Source organism: Cryptomeria japonica, chromosome 5, assembly GCF_030272615.1.
Source record: "Cryptomeria japonica chromosome 5, Sugi_1.0, whole genome shotgun sequence".
In the NCBI taxonomy this organism is placed as follows: Eukaryota; Viridiplantae; Streptophyta; class Pinopsida; order Cupressales; family Cupressaceae; genus Cryptomeria; species Cryptomeria japonica.
The window spans coordinates 786,728,496-786,736,686 of NC_081409.1; the positions used below are offsets into that span (position 1 = coordinate 786,728,496).

At 30.6% G+C, this 8,191-nt stretch overlaps 1 long non-coding RNA gene across 1 annotated transcript; it reads right to left on the reverse strand.

The window, feature by feature from the left end:
- Window positions 1-5,484: 5,484 nt before the first annotated feature.
- LOC131049207 (uncharacterized) lies at window positions 5,485-6,138 on the reverse strand. The gene is made up of 2 exons (XR_009106679.2): window positions 6,020-6,138; window positions 5,485-5,861 (listed from the first exon to the last, which is right to left on the reverse strand). It is a non-coding gene; the product is annotated as an uncharacterized LOC131049207 (long non-coding RNA).
- Window positions 6,139-8,191: the final 2,053 nt, after the last annotated feature.

The window sequence follows — 8,191 nt, forward strand, 5'->3', positions numbered from 1 at the left end:
GAATATCTTCAGCAGTCCTCAGCAGATAAGAGTAGAATCTGCGACGCAAAAGAGAAAGCTGCCTCAGCATTAACGGAATGTTTCTGGTGTTGGAAGGAATGTAACTAACTAAACAACACACCATATCAAACACTCGCCACATCTCTAATGATGCCCTCAAATCCTTCATCTGTATTACACTTCAAACATTAATATCAGCGCAGATTTCCTTATGAAGAAATCCCAGATTTAATGTGAATAATAAAAGGTTACCCATTTTATTATCCTGTCCTGACAAGGAAGATGCTTCTCTGGTGGAACAATATGATGAAGCAAAAGTCAAGAATTTTCCACTTACAAAAGAAAGTAACATGATTCACGTTCCACTACAAGAGGGCGGAGTTTTATATCATTAGGAGAAAAAACTATTAATTTGATGTTTTGAGTAGGATAGTAGGGTCCCATATTGTTGTTGAAAGTAGGGCAAGATTTTGTTATCAGAATGAAATGGGTCCAGCTGATTGATAGTGATGTGGATTTAGTATTATCATATTCTAGTAAATCAAACATTCGGAAAGTAACATGTTACACCACTCTTCTCTAACAACATTGAATTCTGCAGACAGAGGGTTAAAACCCATGACAGAATTCGTTTACCTCTGCTATTCTAAATCCACATGCCCAATAAAATCTATAAATCTACAGATAAACGGTGAAAGAGATCTTGTGAGCAGAGTCAGTAGAAATGGCAGGCTGCTATAAGATTGTTCAAGGGAATGCTTTCATTACCTGCTGATGAGATATGATTTTGTATATGATCTTCTCTTATGTATGTTTGGTGGATAGCTTCAACAGTCCTCAGCAGATAGGAGCAAGATCTGCAACCCAAAGAAGAAAGCTAGCTCAGCATTAATGGTATGTTTCTAGTGCAGGAAGATCAGCACAAATTTTCTTTAAAAAAGGACCCAGATTTAATATGAATAAAAAAGACCACCCATATCGCTCTTCCGACAAGGAAGATGCTTCTCTAACATTGCATTCATGGCTTTATTAAAAAAATGGAAGCACTATCTTCTGCCTGTGTAAAGTAAGATCAGCAGGTCCCCCATTGCTTTGGAAGCATGGCAAACTTTGGATACCGTCATAAACAAGGGTACAGTTATGGCTATCATCAAATTATAGTGTAATTTTTTTTTTCTTTTTTTCATTTTTTTTCTGGTTTTAAGTAGAACGTTGAATTCATTTTACTTTGATTTAAGGAGATAGAAATAAAAGTAGATAGCTTTTATAGAAATTAAATCATATTATAAAATTTAAAATTTTATGAAACAGTAAATAATCTTTTTTTATTGAAGAAGATTATTAATTTTTATTTTTTTTTGGAAGAAGAAGAAGATTTGAATTCAGCACGATTTAGGTGTCTACAACATGGAATTTGTCATTAAATCAAATGTCAAATAACATTAAACAATAAAAAATATTTTTTTATTGAATTACATAAAAGAATTACAGTAAAAAACTTGACTTACTATATTTTTATATAAGAACATTTATAATACTTTGAAAATGAAAGTTAAATTTTTTTTATAGAGAAATAGATAGCAGTGATAAGAATAAACACTATTTTTCTTATGTCATCTTTGAGATAATAAATCCATTAAAATTTGGAATTGATCAAGGCCATGTTCGTTATTTGAAAAATGCAAATTAGATTGCAGTCTACTTTAGAATATTTCTAAATTTTGGCAAAGTGTTTATATACCCCATATTTTTCAAATGCTACATATTGTTTTGGTGTCAAGTTCTAAGATATATTTGTGATCATTAAGAATGTTTGGAAAGCATGTAGTTGCAAAGAGAGGACTTGCTAATGTATGGGCGCATAGCATTCTACATTGACACTCAAGAAGGGTGCATTGTGGCTTCCCAACAATTATCTGGTTTGATTTTACAATTGCTAATGTATGGGCGCATAGCATTCTACGTTGCATTCATAGTCTACAGTATAAAGGTGACACTCAAGAAGGGTGCATTGTGGCTTCCCAACAATTATCTAGTTTGATTTTACAATTGGTTGCAGTGGTAGAAGTGAAGAATGCGAGCATTTCAGGAGGACAACAAAGAGAGCAAGTGAAAAAATTGGGTTGCATCAAGATGTAACTTTGATTGTATTATTAATTAATTAAAAATAGAACACAACAAATTTTAATTTTTAATTAACTAATAAATATAGTCAAAGATGCATCCTCGAAACAATAAGCAAACAGACACCTAAAAATGTCTCACTATTCATACACTAATTATTTATCTAATTAATTAAGTAATTATTTAATTATTTAATTAAGCTAATTATTATTCTTCTAAACTGACTCAATCATTATTATTCATTTTTCTTACTAAGTACTAATTTCAATCATTTCTTAATCATTTCATCATTTAACCCTTTCTCAAATATTAATTATTTAATTAATTACGATTGATTTCCTTATTTAAATGATCTTATTATTTAATTAATCTTATTTCTAATATTTAAATAATTTTATTTAAATTATTTAAATTAATTAACTTATTCCTCCAAATCCCCAAATTCAAATTTCAAATAATTCCATCTAATTTCATTTCTCTCAAATTCATAATTCCCCAAATGTGGATTTCAATTAATTTCATCTAATTTCAAATCATCAAATTCACATTTCACCAAATTTGATTTTCAATTAATTTCATTTGCATTTCAGCATTCAAAAGTCCAAATTCAAATCCAAATTGAAAATGAAAATTAAATTCAATTTCAAAATCCTATAGCACATGTTGAAATCATAACTGATTGATCAAATCAGATGACTAATTAGTTAACTCAATTAACTCCCCCTTTTCACTCCAAATCATCTTTTCTGACTGATTAATCAATCCACTTATCTCTCCAATCAATTCAATCATATCAGTCCACTGACTAATCAATTGAGTCATCTGGCCAATCAATCTAGTTGACTATTCAATCTATTGAGTTAACAAATCAATCAAGATGAGGCCACTGATCAATCTAAATCAGTTCACTCTCAATCAAGTCTTGAGTTCAAAATCCCTCCCCATCTGCATTGAAAATTTATTTAAACAACATCATTTTCTCAAATCAATCTAGAATCACAGTCTTCAAAATATTTGTGTTAATCATCTAAAAGAATCCTAGTGGAATACCTGAGAGCCACCTACCAAATGAATTGGAGAAGAGCAATGGAAGCATTTTCAGATCAATTGAAGGAGTTTAATATTATTTCTTGTATATTCAATTGATTTGATATCATTTCTATTGTCATTTAGGAGTAATTTAATTAGATTAGAGTTGGTGATTTGCTCTGATAATCGGATTATATTATTTATGCTTAATTTACTCCTGAAAACACAAACAATTAGGTATCTCCCTACTCTACCCCCTCTCTCTCTCTCTCTCTCTCTCTCTCTCTCTCTCTCTCTCTCTCTCTCTCTCTCTCTCTCTCTCTCTCTCTCTCTCTATAAATTTTAAGATAGAAGTTATTCCGACTATCATAAATTAGAGCATGTAATTTATTAAAAATAATAATAATTTTCTTCAAAAAAAAAGATAGAAGTAGTTTTGGGAATTTTTAGTCAATACTAAATGGTAATTGTCATGGATTTTACATGGTAAAAGAATGCTCAAGTCCAGTCTTCTTTTTCTTAGGACCTCCAACTAGTATTTTGGAGTTATTGATGGATGCCTACAAGATCCTAGGATCATTGTCACTACCATAGACTAGTATGTGGGTGTTGCTTGTGGGATCAATGTAGCTAGGTCCTCTCTCTTGCCCACATCAACAACAAAGACCAATGTATTGGCAGAACTCACAGTCTCTATTTCTTCGCTTCATCACCTTTGTACTAATCCTGGATAAATTCTCTAACATCGATACTAGATTGGTATTAATTATGTCAAATGTAATTTAGTGATATGTCATTTATACATGAGCTCGCATGCTCTACTCAACTTTAAAAAAATTAAAATGGAGGTATCATGTAACATGTTTTTGTGTTTTGTTCTAAATTATTGTATCCTTATTCTACCAGGATGATATTCTTGAATGTTAACAGTGGCCTCATTAATTAAATTTAGAATTATAAATTAGGGTTTGTGTGAATTTACAATGCATATTATTTGCTAGCAAGAAAATTAGATTTTCTTACATTATTATTCATATTTTCTATTCTTTTTTTGGATGAATAGTGTCCATATTATCAATAATATATTAAATAGTGACATATATTCACAAAATAATATGGGGGGATATAGTCACACACTAAAAGTCCAAACAAGCAATAATTTAGAACAAAACACAAAAACACAATTACAATAAAATGCTAGATGGCAAGAGTAAGAATAAAGGGAGGAGAAGGAAGTCCATATTCATTTTGTTTACCCTATACATCAATAAAATTAGGGAGAAAAAAAGGAAATAAAATGTTGGTCTTCAATTAAAAAAAAAAGGTTTTCTCATAATTAGAAATTGCAAAATGATTGCTACATATTCTTTACAAATCTTGTAGACAATTGAATTGACCAATTGAATGTACAAATAAAATTTTTCTTGGATATAAAAAATCTAACTACCAAGATAAATAATCAACTACAAGTCATTTCAAGTGGATCCTTGCTTAGGTTAGTTCCTTCTCTCTCTTTTTTTGAACCAATTGTTAAATCAACACCTCATACAACTCATAATTAAAATTGATAAAATAAGAAGTCATGTGACAAGTAAATAATTTTACTCATTATTATTAGCGTTTCTTGATGACATATATATTCTAAAATGGATATCCCTCAATCTTTGGCTGTTAGCCAAAGATGTTTTAGCCTAAGGCTTGTACTCTCATATTTGGAATGCTTAAATGACTTTGTGGATGAAAACTCCTTAAAAAAACAAAAATTGAAATATAGTCTATAAATACATTAAATTGAAAAGATGAATAAAAAAATTCTATCAGAATGATATTCTTAAATGTTAATGGTGGCCTCATTAATTCATAATTCATAACTCTGATCAAAATTGTTTACCTCCTAATAAAATTAAAAAATATAAAAAATTTACTAGATTTAATTTAGCTTAATTCAATAAAATAATATTAATATATTAATCTAGAATAAACTATAATAACTGGTTCAAATTATGTGAAATCAACCTGTCCACACTGTTATAATTAGAAATGGAATTAGGAGGACGCAAATACTTAGCTCAAAGATAAGAGAAAAATGAATTACAAGCAATGAGAAAAATAAATTATAATCATTACAGCACTTTAATATACTCGATGATCCGGTGACAATGGATTACAATCCATTTCAATACAGAAAATTTAACTATCCTTTTGATTCATATTGCTTTACTCTTTTTCTTTTTGTCTTGTTTTTAACTTTTTCTTTATCTCTTTTAAGAGTTTTTTGAGCTCAATCTATCAATTTCTCTTTGATCTAAAACATGATTGAAAAATATACAATAAAACTAAAAATAATCATATACAGAAAAAATTAATCAAAATTGTCCAAAACCTTTTATTACATTTCTATACCCTATTCCAGTGAATCAAACATTTGGGAAGCAATCTACACTAAATTCACCAGGAAGAAACCAGGAAGTTATCCATTCACCACTCTGCTCTACTATTCCAAATACAACATCTGCAGATCTATGTACATAAACATTGAATAAGATCTTGTCAATAGACATGAAAGCCTGTTCTGAGATTGTTCCAGGGGATGTCAACACTGATTTCATCATCTAATGATGTGATATGGTTTTGTAAATAAGCTTCCCTTATGTAATTCTCGCGAATATCTTCAGCAGTCCTCAGCAAATATAAGTACAATATGCGACCTAAAGAAGAAAGCTGCAACAGCATTAATGGAATGTTCCTGGTGCAGGAAGGAATGTATCTAATGAAATAACACATCATATCAAATATTCGCCACATCTTTAAGGACTATTTTTTATTTCAATTGCGTTAAAAAATTTGTATCAACATTTCAGATTACATTCGCTGATCCATCATCAGAATAAAGAAAACCAGAAAAACTCTTCAAATCTTTCACTCCAGATATCAATACCAGCACAAATTTCCAAGAAAACCCAGGTTTAATATGAAGAATTAAAGGCTACCCATTTTATTGTCCTCGTAAGGAAGATGCTTCTCTGGTGGTACAGTAGGATGAAGTAAATGTCAGTTTTTTCCACCCACAAAAGAAAGCAACGTGGTCCATGTTCCACGACAAGAGTACGGATTTTTGAATCATGTGGAATAAAAACTATCAATTTGACGTTTTGAGTATGATAGTAGGGTCCCATATTGCTGTTGAAAGCAGGGCAAGTTTTTGATGCCAGAATGAAATGAGTCCAGTTAATTGATAGTGATGAGAAAAGCAATACATCAAGGTAGAAACTATTTTAGAATCATGGCAATTGAGATATTTCACGTAGTTCAGGTTTTTTTATCTCATGTTTTATAAAAAATATTTCTTCGCATAGAGATTAGTTGAGTAGGTGTTATAATGTGCTTGAATGTATAGATTTATTGTTAAGGATGTTAGCAGACGGTCGTATTATTTTTAATAATAAAAAAATGAATATAGGTAGAAAAATTTAATGTATTTGATTTCTTACTAAGACAATTAGGTATGTTTATATTATTATTTATATTTTTTATTTTCATTTTTCTTTTTTAATGAATAATGTCTACATTATCATTTATAAAATAATGTTACATATATTAAAAAAACAGATCAGTAGAAATAGTTATATAATGGAAGTCCAAACAAACAGTGATCTAGAACAAAAGAACAATATCACAATTACAATAAATTTGCTACATGGCAAGAGTCAGAGTAATGGGAAGACCTCAGATAGAGCCTAATCATTTGATTTAACCCATACATCAATAAGACTTTAAAGTTGTGTATAACAAGAAAAAATGAAAAATAAAATGTCATCGACAACTCGGTAAGGTCACTTTTTAAAATTTAATACTTCCACTTCTTACATGAGGCATTCCACCTTCATTCATATCTTGACTAATATTGACATCTCTAAACCCCTCCATGGAGATGTGGTTCTGATGGTTGGGTGTAGGACTTGGAATAGTTGTTCGATTATCAAGGCCTCCCATTCAAATGCCATTATTGTCTCTATATTAGTCACTTAGCTTCAAATTGCTCTCTTTTGCACTAGAAATGGATTGACACTTGGTAGAAGAATGCCAAATAAGATCACTTGATTGTCAAGGTTCCTACCTCTGTTGAGGATAGATCTTCCTATGTGTTTGACTCCTAAATGAGAGTCTTGCTTCAAGCATGGCTTTCGCATGCCCTCGTGACTCTACTATTGTTCCCACTGATATGTGTTTGACTCCTAGTGTTCCAGCTACTTCCTCGTCGATTCATTCTTCTCCCATGGTTGATGTTTGTCTTTCGCTTGTTAATATTTTTGTCCCTCCTTTAGGTTTTTTTAATTCTCTAATGGGAGGTCGCCTCTTGTTTCCCCTTGTAATGGGGTCCTACATAATAGTATTGCTTGGACTATTGTTTGTAGGAGGAAATATACTTCTTCTCCTCATACGAGCTTTTGTATGTTGCAAAAGAGAAGTATTTAGTATAGGGTCATAACCCTTGTTTCTTATCTGTTCCTTGCTCTGTTCAAAAGCTTTCTAGTTGCTAGTTCGTTGGTTTCTCAATATTACATTTTGTGAGATTTTTTTTTTTTGCCAAGTGATGGATCATTTGTAATGGGATCAGGTCTTTCCCGATCTTAAATCTAATCTAAAAATTTCTTGATGGTGTATATATTCTAAAAATATTGACATATAGTTTATAAATATTTATTAAATTGTAAATATAAATTAAAAAAATCCTAAATTAGCGAGTAATAGCATAGTGTGATGGTTAAGTAATGGTGTTGTGATTCTTTCTGCAAAGGTTCAAGGCCCTCCTAGAACGATATTCTTGAGTTTTAATGTTGGAGATGAGGTCCCCTAAGTTTAGTCTCACTAGTTCATAGCTCCAACCAAAATTGTTTACCTCCTTTACCAAAAAAGAAAAAAAAAACTTATAAATTTAATTTAGGTTAATTCAATAAATTGTTGATATTCTCCCTAAGAGTGAACAACCTCTCCATTTTTGTAAGCCCCTCGAGTATTTTGTACAATATTTTTTCTA